Consider the following 17,271-nt stretch of genomic DNA (forward strand, 5'->3'; position numbering starts at 1 on the left):
CATGATCATTGATGCCCCACAAGGTGAGATCTTGCATGGAGCCCCAGACCGAGGGTGATTGACCGTCATCTTCAACTTCTTCCATTTTCTAATAATTGCGCAAACAGTTGTTGCCTTCTCACCAAGCTGCTTGCCTATTGTCCTGTAGCCCATCCCAGCCTTGTGCAGGACTACAATTTTATCCCTGATGTCCTTACACAGCTCTCTGGTCTTGGCCATTGTGGAGAGGTTGGAGTCTGTTTGATTGAGTGTGTGGACAGGTGTCTTTTATACAGGTAACGAGTTCAAACAGGTGCAGTTAATACAGGTAATGAGTGGAGAACATGAGGGCTTCTTAAAGAAAAACTAACATGTCTGTGAGAGCCAGAATTCTTACTGGTTGGTAGGTGATCGAATACTTATGTCATGCAATAAAATGCTAATTAATTACTTAAAAATAATACAATGTTATTTCCTGGATTTTTGTTTTAGATTCCGTCTCTCACAGTTGAAGTGTACCTATGATAAAGATTAGAGACTTCTACATGCTTTGTAAGTAGGAAAACCTGCAAAATCGGCAGTGTATTAAATACTTGTTCTCCCAACTGTAAGTACATTTAAAACCAGATACTTTTTGACTTTTACTCAGGTAGTATTTTGCTGGATGACTTTCAAAGTATCTTTACTTTTACTCAAGTATGACAATTGAGTGCATTTTCCACCACTAGATGGGGGACCGTTGAGCGACACGAGCATGGGCGAGGGAGCTAAACTGTGCGGGACTAAAGCTGGGGAAAGCTGAACTTTATTCAAATCCTTAACCATATCGCGATGCGAGTGACGAATTGAGGCTCGCTATAGTTTCCAAACCATACTGGATTGGCTGACAATGGCTGTTGAAACGTAGCACTACCTTGCTTGTTTGCAGGTTTGTTAGCACCCACATGTGGGCGAGACTAGCATGGGTAGGCGAGTGACCCTTGTATAGTGTAAATTAACGGCGCACCTTTCCTAAGACTGAATCGGCTCCATGAAGATTAGGCTACAGCAATTAAGTTCCTCATAATAATTACTCTTCTGTAAGTTATTACAATAAGTCTAAGTATCATGTTATACATTTGTGACCAAATATATTGGCACTGTTGTACTTTTTCTTAAATAATTCCCTATTTTTTTTAAAATAAGTTGAAAATACAATTTTGGTCACCACACCACACAACACACTTGATATTGGATTTTCAACATTGCAGAACCAATTTTATTTCTGTAAACTTAAATGTACAATTTTAATGTAGAAAATAAAGACAAAGGGCGTAGACATAATTATTGGCACCCTGCAGCTAGTACATGGTTGCACAGCCTTAGGCCAAGATAACTGCAGACAAATGAGACTGCTGTACCTTTCTACTGATAATTTTGCCCACTTTTCAGCAGCAAACTACTCCAAATCTTAAATATTTGAGGGGTGACCACTAAATAAAGGGTCACCCACATTGTTATAACCAATGTGTTACTGAGTAACAGGTGCCTGTTGTGTCATAGTCTTTCCTTCAACCATTAGGTCATATGTGGAGCTGGGTCAAGGGAGGAATGGGAGGATGGGAGCAAGGGAGGAAAGGAGAGATGGTGGTGGGGAGTAGGTTAAAAGGGTCACAGCTCATAGTTTAAGATAATCCTTTTGACCTCGTCCTGGTAGGTATTGTATATGTACGTATATTCAAGAAACACACGTGGACACACACACAGAGATTAGGACTCAGGCCACTGACAGCTAGAGGTCATTCCTTTCCTACTAGGTGGGTCTCTCTCTCTCTCACCCTGTTTCTCCCTCCCTCTCACACACACACACACACACACACACACACACACACACACACACACACACACACACACACACACACACACACACACTTCAGTAAGGCCATTCTACTGCCAACGTTTGTCTATGGAGATTGCATGGCTGTGTGCTCGATTTTATACACCTGCCAACAACTGGTGTGGCTGAAAAAGCAGAATCCACTAGTTGGAAGTGGTATCCACATACTTTTGTATATATAGTGTACGTCAGTCCGTGAAAGAAAGATTAAGCCATTGTGCATAAGGACCCCCAACTACAGTACCTCCATATGGGAGTTGATCAAAATTTGATTTGTTTTCTAATTTCTTTGTGGGTCTGTGTAATCTGAAGAAAATATGCCTCTCTAATATGGTCATACTCTTTCGCTCGCTCGCTCTCTCTCTCCACATACACACACACACAACACAGACACTAAAACACTCACACACACACTTATGTCGGTCCGTAAAAAGAAGATTGGGCCGCTGTGTATGAGGACCCCCTACTTCCTCCAATTCTCTATATCAGGGAAACAGCTATTTTCCCTGTTCCCTCTTTAAACCCCCCCCCCCGCGCGCGCGCACGCACACACACAGCTATTCTTCCAGTTCCCCTCTTTAACCTGCAGTCCCTATCACAATGAGTGGCTGTGATTACCTCTGCTACAGGCCTATTTTCCTTCTCAGACAAGGCAGGCCCATCCACACGTTCTCCATGGCATGGATAAATTACAAGGAGCGCGAACTCCATTTCCAAGAAAATGCTTTGTTTTTCCAATTGATTGATTGGTGTTGAAAAATACAGTTTCAACAAAGAAGATTGCAACAGCAGTCGGTCATGATTTTCAAGGTTTATGCAGAAATTGCAAAATTGTCCGAAATCATATTTTGGTTTTATAACCCACACACAAAATGGTATAAAGAGCAATATAGTTGAAACACACTGCGTTTTAGACATTGGATAATACATCTCTCTCTTCCTGCTCCCCCTCTCTCTCTTCCTGCTCCCTCTCACCCTCTTCCTGCTCTCTTTCTCTCTCCTCCTGCTCTTTCTCTCCTCCTGCACTCTCTCTCCTCCTGTTCTCTCTCTCTCTCTCTCTCTCTTTCTCTCTCTCCTCCTGCTCCTTGTTTTTCTAACTACCTGCTTATTCTCTCATTCTCATCCTCTCTCTTTCGGTCTTTCGCTCTTTTATTCTCTCTCTCCCTCCCTCTCTTCACTATTACTTCACACAGGAAGCCTTGAGTGTGTCTAATCCATGTACTCACAACATACCAGGGGGGAATTTAACGCTCTCTCCCAGGGTCAAACCAACACAGATCAGACACACAAACACACATACACTCAGACAGAGTGGGTGGCTGTGTGTTCATGGTGTAGTGTTCTTGTTGGTTAGCCAAAGTGATTATTAGAGAGCAGACGGTATCAGACAATGGTGTTGGACCTGTGACATCCACATGTATTGATCATATCTTCACAAATGCTGCAGAGCTGTACTCTAAAGCAATATCAGTTCCCATTGGCTGTAGTGACCATAACATTGTATCAATAACAAGCAAAGCCAAAGTGCCAAAGGATGGGCCTGAAGTAATTCATAAGAGATCAAATGTTTTCTCAGGACTCTTTTTTTGTTGAAGATGTAAGAAATGTATGTTGGTCTGATGTGTATAACGAAGTGAATCCAAATGCAGCATGGACGTATTTGTTGACAAGCACCTGTTACGAAACTAGGTAACAGTGAGAACTGTTAGAGCCTCCTGGATTGATGATGAATTAAACAAATGTGTGATTCAAGTAAATTATGTTTAAGAGGTGGCTGACTGGTTGACATGCCTTTCTGACTAAACCTAACAAAAATAAAAATACATCATATTTACCAAACCAAGATAAATGACATAAAACACAATGGAAAATACTTTGGAGGACCTTAAATGGTATAATGGGCAGAAAACCCAATTCCTCTCCATTGTTAATTTAAGTTGATGGGTCATTTATATAAAAGCCTTTTGATAATGCCAATCATTTCAATGACTATTTCACGAGTAAAGTGGAAAAACTCAGAAGTGAAATGACAACATTGAACAGTAAACCATGATAGTTTTTCTACAAAATATTGAATGAAAGACTATTTCGAAATTGGTGTGGGGGAGGTGTAAAAATGATTGTCATCAATCAATATTGATAAACAACCAGGTATAGACATCCTAGATAGGAAAATATTGAGGAATGGCAGGTGACTGTATACTCTATTTGGTATGTGTATAGTGCCTTCGGGAAGTATTTAGACCCCTTGATTTTTTCCACATTTTGTCACATTACAGCCTACTTCAAAAATGTATTAAATATTTTTTCCCTCATCAATCTACACACAATACTGTATGAGGACGAAGAAAAAACAGGTTTTTAGAAAGTTTTACAAAAGTATAAAAAATACTGAAATATCACATTCAGACCATTTGTTGAAGCAACTTTGGAAGCGATTACAGCATAGCATCTTCTTGGGTATGACCCTACAAGCTTGGCACACCTGTATTTGGGGAGTTTCTCCCGTTCTTCTCTGCAAATCCTCTCAAGCTCTGTCAGGTTGGATGGGGAGTGTTGCTGCACAGTTATTTTCAGGTCTCTCCAGAGATGTTCAATTGGGTTCAAGTCCGGGCTCTGGCTGGGCCACTCAAGGACATTCAGAGACTTGTCACGAAGCCATTACTATGTTGTCTTGGCTGTGTGCTTAGGGTCGTTGTCCTGTTGGAAGGTGAACCTTCGCTCCAGTCTGAGATCTTGAGTGCTCAGGAGCAGGTTTTCATCAAGCATCTCTCTATACTTTACTCCGTTCATCTTTCCCTCGATCCTGACTTATCTCCCAGTCCCTGCCGCTGAAAAACATCCCCACAGCATGATGCTGCCACTACCATGCCAGGTTGGTGCCAGGTTTCCTCCAGACGTGACACTTGGCATTCAGGCCAAATAGTTAAATCTTGGTTTCATCAGACCAGATAATTATGTTTATCATGGTCTGAGAGTCTTTAGGGGCCTTTTGGCAAACTCCAAGTGGGCTTTCAAGTGCCTTTTACTGAGTGGTTTCCATCTTGTCACTCTACCATAAAGGCCTGATTGATGGAGTGCTGCAGAGATGGTTGTCCTTCTAGAAGGTTCTCCCATCTACACAGAGGAACTCTAGAGCTCTGTCAGAGTGACCATTGGGTTCTTGGTCACCTCCCTGAGGAAGGCCCTTCTCTCCTGATTGCTCAGTTTGGACGGGTAGCCAGCTCTAGGACGAGTCTTGGTGGTTCAAAACTATATCCATTTAAGAATGATGGAGGCCACACTGTTCTTGGGGACCTTCAATGCTCCAGAAATGTTTTGGAACACTTTCCCAGATCTGTGCCTCAACACAATCCTGTCTCAGACATCTACGGACAATTATTTGACCTCATGGCTTGGTTTTCACTCTGACTTGCACTGTCAACTGTGGGACCATATATAGACAGGTGTGTGCCTTTCCAAAGTTGTAGAAACATCTCAAGGATGATCAATTGAAACAGGATGCACCTGAGCTCAATGTTTAGTTTCCTAGCGAAGGGTCTGAATACTTATGTAAATAAGGTATTTCTGTTTTGAATCTTTTATGAATTAGCAAACATTTCTAAAAACCTGTTTTCGCTTTGTCATTGTGTGTAGATTGCTGGGGATTTGTATTTATTTAATACATTTTAGAATAAGGCTCAATGCTTTCCTAAGGCACTGTATGTTTGTAAACATACCATTAAAAAGTACCGTATAGCTTTACCATGGTATTTGTACTGTTACTGAGTAAACCTCCAATTGTTCTCCACTATTCCACATGCTAAAACCTCCCGCCATCCCAAGTTGGATTGTGCCCCTGCCCACCTGTATCTCAGTGTTTGAGAGGTTGGGACCCATCCTTTAAAAATAATTCTCAACGCACTCACTTCAAGTGTATTGTTTATAGTTATTTAAAAAAAATGTGAAACTTGCTGTATGTCACCAGTCACGACTTCACAGAAGAGCTGTTTGAACTTAAAAATATTTCCTTATCAAAATGCTTTTTCTGGCAGAAATGCCTTCTTGAACATATGAACTTTCATGTGCCTTAATATCAAACTTGTATGCCATCTGTAAATACAAATAAAATAGTTAAATTATGAGCCTAGTTGGTTTAGCCACAGAAAAAGCGAGTGACCTTCCCACTAGCCATGATTGGCTGAGATAATGAGTGGGCTGGACATGCTGAGAGATGAGTTTGGATTGGTCTACCACATAGCACGCGTCTGTCTATTGGAGCTGGTCAGTATGTTTTTGGTAATTGTGTTGAACGCTGCTTTAAAAAAAATATTGTCACTTTGTAAAACTGCATACATCTAATGTCAAGTTAAAGTGTACCTTTAGCTAGCTAACTTTAGCTGGCTGGCTCGCTAGCTAACATTATGGGTATGCTCTCCACTTTCTGGAGGACCGAGTTTTGAAATCAGTGGAATTCGAGTATGATAGCTAAGGAGATGGAGAAAACACCAGTCTGCAATACATCGTCAAACTAAGGCAACCATGCATGGCATCAGACAGGAGACGCGTCCAACCATGATGTATACTGGTAAGAGTTTCAGATATTATACATTTCAAATCATGACAGAAAATGGTTTCATTTCAAGTGTACTGTTAGCTAGCTAACGTTAGTTGGCTGGGTCGCTAGCTAACGTTATGTGTATGATCTTATTCTTCGTATCTCAGACACATTTGCTTGACTAGTAATAGCCATAGAACCTGCAAATTCATGTAGGGTAGTAACGTCATGAGTTGTGATTATGGTCAGTTGTTTAGCTAACTAGTGTTAGTGTTTAAATACTGGAGAGTTGCGACCAAATCACGGACGCTGGACAGAGTGGATTTCAGTTGTAACAAAAGACAGTTTTAATGAGTCAGAGATATCTTGTCCCGCAGTTTTACGTGCACGGACCTAGTTCACATAACTCGGCAAGGAGCCAGGTGAAAAAGAGGCCTTATACTACGGTTACATTCATTTTTATACATAGAATAAAGTAGGTGGAGTCTTGTCGTTTCGGTCTTCTTGACTGGTCGGGGGGTTGGAGGCGAGCCTTGCTCTAGCCAGAGCGGGCCCCATTGGTGCACAGCAAAAGTCCTTTGCTCTTGGGACCGGCCAGTTAGAGGGAGATGAGATGTGTGTTTATATAAGGAAGAGGGGGTCAGTCTTATGGCTGGGTGTATGTGTTCTTACGACGGAATGTCTTTGTTTATATGAGCTATGTGTATGAATATTTATATAACAAATCCCCCTCTTCACATCTATTAGACGTGAAAACTATAGTGCAATGGTGGTGGTTGCATTCGTGGTGCTTCTAACCTTGTCTGGTGTGTATGGTGGGTCTGTAGGTGTAGTGCTACGTTTGGGACGGGAGTGATTGGAGGGAGTGATATCAGGAAAAGAGTTAGGGGCATGTGTAGGGGTTGGTGTACGTGATGTGGCAGGGTGAAATAGTTGTTCAATTAACCATGTGAAAGTCCTAGGGTTACTCCAAATATCAGTAGGAATATCACAAATAAGGGACCAGATATCCCCAGCCTCACCCAGAGAGGGAGAAATTTCCCTCTAACTGGGCGAGGTTCCCTTCTCAGGGGAGGCGGAGTTTGATGCCGCATCACCTGAGGAAGGAGTGTCTTCATTTGGAATCGAATTTAGGCCGCTCAAATCAGCTCTGACTTCAGTCAGTGTTCTAGAAGGAATTGGGGCTTAGGTGCAATGTGTAAGGCGGTGCCAAGGTGTGCCTGATTTACCTTTGACCTGGACTGAGTGTGAAGTAACCTCCTTCACTTCGTACGGTCCAGTCCACCTGGGTTCCAGCCACTTTCTCTTGTGGACTGTAACCCTCACCCAGTCACCAACCTTTACCTTCAGTAGTGGCGTGTCCCCCGGCAGCTCCCCCTCCTGGACCTTGTGAACCTGGGTAGAGAGTGCTGCAGAGAGAACCGTCAGTTTTTTCACATAATTAGACATTACAATTTGTTGTACATCAAGGGCGGGCATATGACCTCCCTCCCTTGGTGGACCATGCATGACTCTACCAGTCGTTATCCCATGAGGCACATACTTTAGCTATCTTAGCTTTTGCTTTTGGTTTGACGTTCCACCAGATTTTGGGATTGGGGCCTGTACTTAGATCCAAATCTGTGGGTTATGCCAAATCTTTCTTCCACCTGTCTCAGGTGTTTGTTAAATGTGAGCCATTTGTCAAATTTGATTTGTCTTGGGATGCCATACCTGGGTATTAGTTTGGTTTGTAGCCACTCAAAGACTGACCTAGCATCCTCCCCTTTTGTTAGTATTGCCTCTACCCATTTGGAGAACCTATCTACTATAACTAGGAGATAGCGTTTGCCTTTAGATAAATTGTCGGGGCCCATGTCGGTGTAGTCTATACTAATATCCTGAAAACATGCATTAGGTATTAAGTATGAGCCCATTGGTGTTCGATATGGTTTCTTTGGGTTGTGTCTGTCACAAACATTGCATTCATCACAAAATAAATCATCGTCATAAAATAAGTCAGTCATATTTTTTATGTGAGGGTGCCACCAGATGTGCGAGGCCTTTTTGGAGGGTCTTTAGTTTGCCTTCGTGTGTGGGGCCATGTGTTTCTCATAAAAGTTCTGGGTCCATCCGTGTGGACTGCTTCATGGGCATGGGCTGAGTCTGTATAGATATTCAGTCTTTCCTTTTCCTCTGATGAGGACCTGCGTCAATCCGATGATTTCAGCTAATTGGGCCGATGCTGGTTAAGGGATGATGGCTGATTCAAGGGTGACATGTGAACCGTCTGGGAGTTGCTGTTTCCTTCTTCTGCCGTGGGTGGTGGGCATTTTTATGGCCAGGGGATGGTGTTCCCAGTCATTCCCTGGAACTGCGGTTGGTTGTATGCGGGTTGCTGATGCATGGGTGTGGGTCCTGGTTGCTGATGTTCGTACTGTTGAGGTCTATTTCCACCCCTTTCCTTCCCATATGGACCTCTCGTAGAGTTCCACTGGCGTTGTTGTGGTGTGAGTGGGTATGGACACTCTTGTGAGTAGTGCCCTGGAGTTCTACAGTTGAAACAAACCCCTCCTCTTGGATGGCCTGGTATCCATTGCGGCTGGTATGCAAGTTGTGGTTGCGGGGGATACCAAGGCTGAGTAACTCCAGGTTGCCCCACTGGAGTAGGCCCCGGGTTGGCTGGTTGAGGACCGGCCTGCTGTTGAATCATCTGGGAGATAGTCTGGGCCACTATTTGAGAGATGTCTGTTTTGGTTCCCGGCTCCTTCGTTTCTTCCGCCACCATCTGTTTCTTAGGTTTTTCTCCTTGTTGTGCTTCCTTCAATTGGAGTTTCAGGAGTTGTACCTGGAGGGACTGCACCTGGCTCTCAGCACCCCCTCTTTCCTTGTTGTGCTGGGTCACATGGTGGTGCACATGCGCATTGAATTGGGTCAGAGGAAGTGCAATCAACCCTACCGTTCCTCTGAGTTTGGTTTTAACATCTCCAGGACACCCGTTGACCACCATTTCCTTCCACATGCTGAGTGTGGTATCAGTGTGATCGAACGGTTCTTCGTGGACCGATCTCCATGTGGTCTTAGCCCTGTCCAGGTATGCTGCAGGTTGCTCACCTGGGTTGATTGTGAAGGAGGATAAGGTGGCATGGTTTCTTTCTGTAGGGTATGCTCTCCGTAGAACTTCCCATAATCTGGTACGGAAGTGGTCTATGGGCAGTGTTGGGTCCCGCCATCCAAGGTCAGCTGCTGTCATGAGGGCCTCCATGGTTCCGTGGTCGGTGGCTCTTGCTAGAAGTGCTTTCATGTCTCCTAGGCAGAGTTGCAGGCCTGACGTAAGTGTCTGCAGTTGTAGTAGCCACGCTGAAGCTCCTCCATGTAGGCTAGGCATCTGTCCCATCAGTGTTGTTAAATCAGTCATTTTCCAGGGCTGGTACTCCACAGTGTGTGCATCACCTGGTGTCGGTCGCAGGGGGTACTGTCCTGCCATCTCCTGCTCTCGCTCTCTTCTATCAGCAATTCTGGAGGACCGACGGAGTGTTTCGGACCCCATTGATTCGGTAACTTTGGTTACTGTTCCTCTCATTATGCCTTCCACACGGTAGGCTCCCTCTCTGTTGTTATCTTGGTTAGCTATTAGCTCCCTGAGTTCCTTAGCTCGAGCTATTGATGATTTCAGCAGCTCCTGCATCTTAGTCACGTTTGGAGCTCCCATCGGAGCTGGGGTGAGCACCATGTCAATTTCTTCTTCGTTTTCGATATCCATGTTCTGATGACAGTCCTCCCTATCCGTCTGATAGAAGTGGTTTGAATCTAATCTTGTTTGTAGGTGTCCTCTGGTTTCAGAGGTGAGAGAGTTCACAGAGGAGCATTGCGGCCTCCGTTCCTGGGGGAGGTCTCCTGCTCCTGGAATCCCAGTTTCGAACTGTTCACATACCATATGGCCAGCCGTTATCCCCAGTGTAATTTCCCCTTTTAACTCCCCTTGGTCTATTCTCAGAACTGGAGCCTATATTGTGGGAGGTGCCCTGGGCAGGAATGGGTTGTGTGACGGGCTCCGGTGATTTTGTCCCTTTGAGTATGGCGGGGGCTGAACTGCCTCCATTGTCAATTGTGGATATAGTGAGGGAGAAACGGCCACAGGGGGAGCCGTGGGCAAGTTGTCAGGCGGAGCTTTAACATCCCCCGACGCCACAATAGCCACGCACATCATGTCTGGTGTGTTTTTGGGTAGCACCCTCCTACTCTCCTGTATGGCCCATGTACCTATCTTGAGCTCCCCCTCCGCTCTCTCTCTCTCTCTTGTACCTACTTTTTTTAACCTGTGTATCTTGTTTCTCTCCGCCTCACTCGCTTTTGCATGCTCTACTGCGTCCTCTAATTCTGTCTGCATATCTTGGAGTTTCCCCCCTGTAGGTGGTCCTCCGCTAAAATAACCTGCTTATGTCCATCTTATCCGTAATCCTTTCCACACTTTCTCCACTTTCCCATACTGTTCTTTACCTCCCGCTCTATCAATCATACTCTGATCTAAATATTCATTGAATTTTAGTTTGGGCGTGGTGGCTGCAGACATTTTATCTAATTCGTCTGATAATGTGTATAATGCGTTATTTTAGGTATATTCAATCCTTACTATGTGGTGTTTATTTCTATCGTTGTATGCTTAGCCCGTCCCTGGTCGAGACCAGGGATGTACTGCTGTACTGGCTATGGCTTATCTCTTCCACCCCCACCCTCGCATACAAAGGGGGTTATCAGTATGTGACGCCCGCCACGTGTCTGTTTCTCCGGTATTTTATTTGAATTTGTTCAGCGATTCGTTTAGGTATTTTCTAGAAATGATTCGGCGATTTCCTTTTGGAACAATATATCAGTGAATATATGCGGTTTTATAACAATTTTCAGAGTAATTCTAGCTCTTTAGGAAATATAGATAGAATTTCTAGACAACTAAGAGTTGTTCAGTGAATTATTTAAATACTTTCTGTAAACAATTCAGTAAATTCCTTTATGAACTTATATCAGTAAATTTGAGCGATTCTATAGCAATTGTCAGAATAATTCTATATCTTTAGGAAATATGCATAGAATAGAAAAACCCAAAAATCAGTGTCTAGCTTTTAGCGTCTGTCAAACAAAGTCCGTACTAAGCTCGGCGGCTTATTTAAATACTTTCTAGAAACAATTCAGTAAGTTCCTTTATGAACTTATATCAGTAAATTCCAGCGATTCTATAGCAATTGTCAGAATAATTTTAAACTTTAGGCAATATCAACAGGAATGAAAATAGCGAAAATCAGTATTCCAGCCCGGCTGCTGTCAATCAAAGTTGCACGGCCATTCGATACTAAGGTGGCTTTGTCTATCAGCACGTGTGCCTAATAGCCCAGTTACGTATCCCAACCTACTCCGCGACAAACATTTCTTTCAATTTAATTTCCCCCATCTCCAAATCATGGAATGTCAACTCTGGTTCATATTATGTTTATTGTTTGATGTGCAATAGCCACATCATTCCCGATCTCTGTCTTGTGGAAGGCCAAACTTACATATCCTATATCTATTCGACTACACCTCTAACATAACCAATTAAACAGTTTACAACTTTTTCAATAGGATCTTTTACATGCAGATTCAGTCGATCTATTAATTAACTACACCTCTAAACACAACCAATTAAACAGTTTAGAACTTATTTAATAGGATCTTTTACATGCATACTACACTTCTAAAACACAACCAATTAAACAGTAAGCACTTATTTAATAGGATCTTTTACATGCATACTACACTTCTAAAACACAACCAATTAAACAGTAAGCACTTATTTAATAGGATATTTTACATGCATACTACACTTCTATTAATAGGCCAATTGATAAAAAAAAAAAAAAAACGAGCAAAACATGATCTCCCCGATCAATGTCTTAGGTTCTTATGTAAAAATTTGGCACCGATTCATACTCACGCCCAGTACTTTCTGATCAAAATTTGGTTTAGGCTATAATACAATATGCAGATTTCGATAAAACAGGCTCTGCTCACCTTATATAGAGCGCTCCGATCAGATTTCCTGAGGCAAGATGAATGGCTGGGGAAGTCACTCTTCCGTCTGATTTTTTAGCCGTGATCAGTCTCGTCCTCTCACACTAACTTATAATAGATCGAATTCAAGAATAACCATCCTCTGCTACCAAGTTCTGTTAGTGTTTAAATACTGGAGAGTTGAGACCAAATCACGGACGCTGGACAGAGTGGATTTCAGTTGTAACAAAAGACAGTTTTAATGAGTCAGAGATATCTTGTCCCGCAGTTTTACGTGCATGGACCTAGTTCACATAACTCGGCAAGGAGCCAGGTGAAAAAGAGGCCTTATACTACGGTTACATTCATTTTTATACATAGAATAAAGTAGGTGGAGTCTTGTCGTTTCGGTCTTCTTGACTGGTCGGAGGGCTCCAACCCTTGCTCTAGCCAGAGCGGGCCCCATTGGTGCACAGCAAAAGTCCTTTGCTCTTGGGACCGGCCAGTTAGAGGGAGATGAGATGTGTGTTTATATAAGGAAGAGGGGGTCAGTCTTATGGCTGGGTGTATGTGTTCTTACGACGGAATGTCTTTGTTTATATGAGCTATGTGTATGAATATTTATATAACACTAGCTAAATGTCTTAACAAAAGACTCCACTCTAATTTTGACAAAGTATTTTAATTTCAAGTTAAACTGGCTCACTAAGTAACGTTACATCATGCTTTGAGATTCACTGTTTACCTAGCTAGCTATCTAGCTACATTTCTTAACAAAATACTCTCGTCTTAGTGTGTCAGAGCGCAGAATAACTGATGCATTTTTGAACGCTCAACAGCCGTTGAATATGTCCGGTGTGGGTAAATGTCGGTAACAAAGCATAATTCAATTGTTGCCAGCATCACAGGTACAGTCACCAACACTCTGGATAAAGGGAAAAAAGCCTAACCAGCTCTGCTAGGGCGAGTAAAATGTCAGAATGGGGTGTCCTCTCATTATGTGTCTGGAAGTAGCTAGCCAATGTTTGCCAGTTAGCTTGGGTGCTTGACTGTAGTTGTTGGTCAGAGAGTACTTATTGGCCAGAGCATCCAGTGTGCGCTCTGAACGCGAAACCACATATAGAGAGATAGGGTGTGTAATGTTCTGTGAGCTGTTCTCTCTCCCTTAGATGTATAGAAGTAGCAGGAAAATATGTACAGAATGCACAGATCAACCCTTAAAGAGATAGGTGGGGTAAAGCCTTAAGAGGGTGTTAACAATGCTGAATGGGTGTAGACAAAGAAGGGCTCTCCAATTAGGTTTTCTCAAGTGAGTTTACAAGTTGAGCAACTGTCAATTCAGAATTACTTACCCATTGTTTCCTCATATGCAGTGTATGATATGCCATTTTGTAGCCCTGAGTCTCTACTTTTATCCAATGTAAAAAAGACAATATCCAGGTGGTGAGTCACAAATATACAGTTGATGTCGGAAGTTTACATACAATTAGGTTGGAGTCATTAAAACTCGTTTTCAACCACTCCACAAATGTCTTGTAAACAAACTATAGTTTTTGCAAGTTGGTTAGGACATCTACTTAGTGCATGACACAAGTAATTTTTCCAACAATTGTTAACAGACAGAGTATTTCACTTATAATTCATTGTATCACAATTCAAGTGGGTCAGAAGTTTACATACAACAAGTTGACTGTGCCTTTAACCTGTTAGATCTCTAGGGGCGCTATTTCATTTTTGGATAAAAAACGTTCCCGTTTTAAGCGCAATATTTTGTCACGAAAAGATTCTCGACTATGCATATTCTTGACAGTTTTGGAAAGAAAACACTCTGAAGTTTCAGAATCTGCAAAGATTTTGTCTGTAAGTGCCCCAGAACTCATTCTACAGGCGAAACCAAGATGATGCATCAACCAGGAAATTAGCAGAATTTCTGAAGCTCTGTTTTCCATTGTCTCCTTATATGGCTGTGATTGCGCAAGGAATGAGCCTACACTTTCTGTCGTTCCCCCAAGGTCTTACCAGCATTGTGACGTATTTGTAGGCATATCATTGGAAGATTGACCATAAGAGACTACATTTTCCAAGTGTCCGCCTGGTGTCCTGCGTGGAATTCGGTGCGCAATTGCCAGCTGCTTGTACTTTTCCATTTGATATAGGGGAGAAACCATGTGTCCAAGAACGATATATCAATGAAGAGATATGTGAAAAACACCTTGATGATTGATTCTAAACAACGTTTGCCATGTTTTCAGTCGATATTATGGAGTTAATTTGGAAAAAAGTTCGCGTTTTGAGGACTGAATTTTCGGGTTTTTTTGGTAGCCAAATGTGATGTATAAAACGGAGCTATTTCTAATACACAAATAATATTTTTGGAAAAACTGAGCATCTGCTATCTAACTGAGAGTATCCTCATTGAAAACATCAGAAGTTCTTCAAAGGTAAATGATTTTATTTGAAGGCTTTTATGTTTTTGTTGAAATGTTGCGTGCTGGATGCTAACGCTAATGCTAACGCTAAATGCTACGCTAGCTAGCTACTTTTACACAAATTATTGTTTTCCTATGGTTGAGAAGCATATTTTGAAAATCTGAGATGACAGTGTTGTTTACAAAAGGCTAAGCTTGCGAGATGGCATATTTATTTCATTTCATTTGCGATTTTCATGAATAGTTGCGTTATGGTAATGAGCTTGAGGCTGTAGTCACGATACCGGATCCGGGTTTGGGAGATCAGAGAGGTTAAACAGCTTGGAAAATTCCATAAAATGATGTCAAGGCTTTAGAAGCATCTGATAGGCTAATTGACATAATTTGAGTCAATTGGAGGTGTACCTGTGGATGTATTTCAAGGCCTACCTTCAAAATCAGTGCCTCTTTGCTTGACACCATGGGAAAATCAATGGAAATCAGACAAGACCTCAGAAAAGTCTGGTTCATCCTTGGGAGCAATTTCCAAACGCCGCTCATCTGTATGAACAATAGTTTGCAAGTATAAACACCATGTGACCATTCAGCCGTCATACCGCTCAGGAAGGAGACGCGGTTCTGTCTCTGTTAAACTTAAATCTACGTGGATTAAACTATTATGTGTGCTATTGCCCAGACTGTTGATCTGGCTGTGTCAAAACTACAGTCACATTTTATAGCTATGAAGGAATCCCTTGCTGATTTAAAATTTAATACTGGAAAATAAAAAACATATTGCTTTTAAACTCTCGTAAAAATGTTTTGGATGATTTGCATGCTCAATACTTAGGCATTTGGATTGATGTGGATTTACGTTTAAAGAAAACATATTTAAAGTTGACTTTTCTACAGAAACAGATTGGGCTTGTCCTACCTACTGTACTTCACCTGCATGATCAACTTGATTAACTATTATCAGTCACAGACAATGACATTACACCGACCGAGACCAACAACACATCAACAATCAAAGACACTGTGAGCAATGGGTCAGCACATGCAGCACCCCTGGTTACAGAACAGGTATCTCGGTTAATAATGTAGCAGCACTGTTTCCCCGTAGAGAGTTTAAGATACATCGTAGTCAAGTCTCTGATTCTATTTCAGATTTAACCTACATTAAATAGTATATGTAAACCAATTGATGAGGGTCTACAGAGAAATATCCTGAGTAAGAGTTAGTCATAAATAGTGATGCACTGACATGACATTTTTGTCCGATACCGATATCCGATATTTTCCTTACAAAAAAAAACCTTGGCCTTTTAAGCATTCTAGTACAGTAAAATAGTTATCACACACACATGGACGCAACGATCTAAGGCACTGAATCTTAGTGCAAGAGGCGTCCCTAAAGTCCCTGGTTCGAATCCAGGCTGTATCACATCCGGCCGTGATTGGGAGTCCCATAGGGCTGCGCACAATTGTCCCAGCGTCGTCCGAGTTTGGCCGGGGTAGGCCGTTATTGCAAGTAAGAATTTGTTCTTAACTGACTTGCCTAGATAAATAAAGGTTACACACACCACACTAACCAAAAAGTTATTTTGTTGGCATTGAAGTATATCCCCATTACGAGTAAAACATCATAAAAACCTATTTATTTCACTTACTTGCTGTGCTGTTTCATTATTAATTTGTTCAGTTGTTTCATTCTCAAGCAGGATTTCCATGGAACGCCGTTTGGGTCTTTGCGCGGAATGGGCAAGGTGCAATAGATGGTATTAGATACAGTATATACATATGATATGAGTAATGTAAGATATGTAAACATTATTAAAGTGGCATTATTTAAAGTGGCATTGTTTAAAGTGACTAGTGATCCATTTATTAAAGTGGCCAGTGATTTGGTCTCAATGCACACAGCAGCCTCTCTGAGTTAGTGATTGCTATTTAGCAGTCTGATGGCCTTGAGATAGAAGCTGTTTTTCAGTCTCTCGGTCCCAGCTTTGATGCACCTGTGCTGACCTCACCTTCTGGATGGTAGCGGTGTGAACAGGAAGTGGTTTGGGTGGTTGTTTGGGTGGTTGTCCTTGATGATCATGTTGTCCTTCCTGTGACATTGGGTGCTGTAGTGCAGACCGCACCACCCTCTGGAGAGCCTTGCGGTTGAGGGTGGTACAATTGCCGTACTAGGCTGTGATACAGCCCGACAGGATGCTCTTGATTGTCCATTTCTTCACCTCCTGAGGTTGAAGAGGCGCTGTTGCGCCTTCTTTACCACACTGCCTGTATGTGTTGACCATTTCCGTTTGTCTGTAATGTGTACACTGAGGAACTTCAAACCTTCCACCTTCTCCACTGCTGTCCATCAATGTGGATAGGGGGGGTGCTCCCTCTGCTGTTTCCTGAAGTCCGCAATCATCTCCTTTGTTTTGTTGACGTTGAGTGAGAGGTTGTTTTCCTGACAC

The 17,271-nt window shown here is 42.4% G+C and overlaps 1 long non-coding RNA gene across 1 annotated transcript; it reads right to left on the minus strand.

The window, feature by feature from the left end:
- Positions 1 to 6,717: 6,717 nt before the first annotated feature.
- Positions 6,718 to 12,549, minus strand: LOC149979851 (uncharacterized). The gene is made up of 2 exons (XR_016484684.1): positions 12,417 to 12,549; positions 6,718 to 7,801 (listed from the first exon to the last, which is right to left on the minus strand). It is a non-coding gene; the product is annotated as an uncharacterized LOC149979851 (long non-coding RNA).
- Positions 12,550 to 17,271: the final 4,722 nt, after the last annotated feature.

Source organism: Oncorhynchus mykiss, chromosome 11 (genome assembly GCF_057628025.1).
Source record: "Oncorhynchus mykiss isolate SJ-2025 chromosome 11, ASM5762802v1, whole genome shotgun sequence".
Lineage (NCBI taxonomy): Eukaryota > Metazoa > Chordata > Actinopteri > Salmoniformes > Salmonidae > Oncorhynchus > Oncorhynchus mykiss.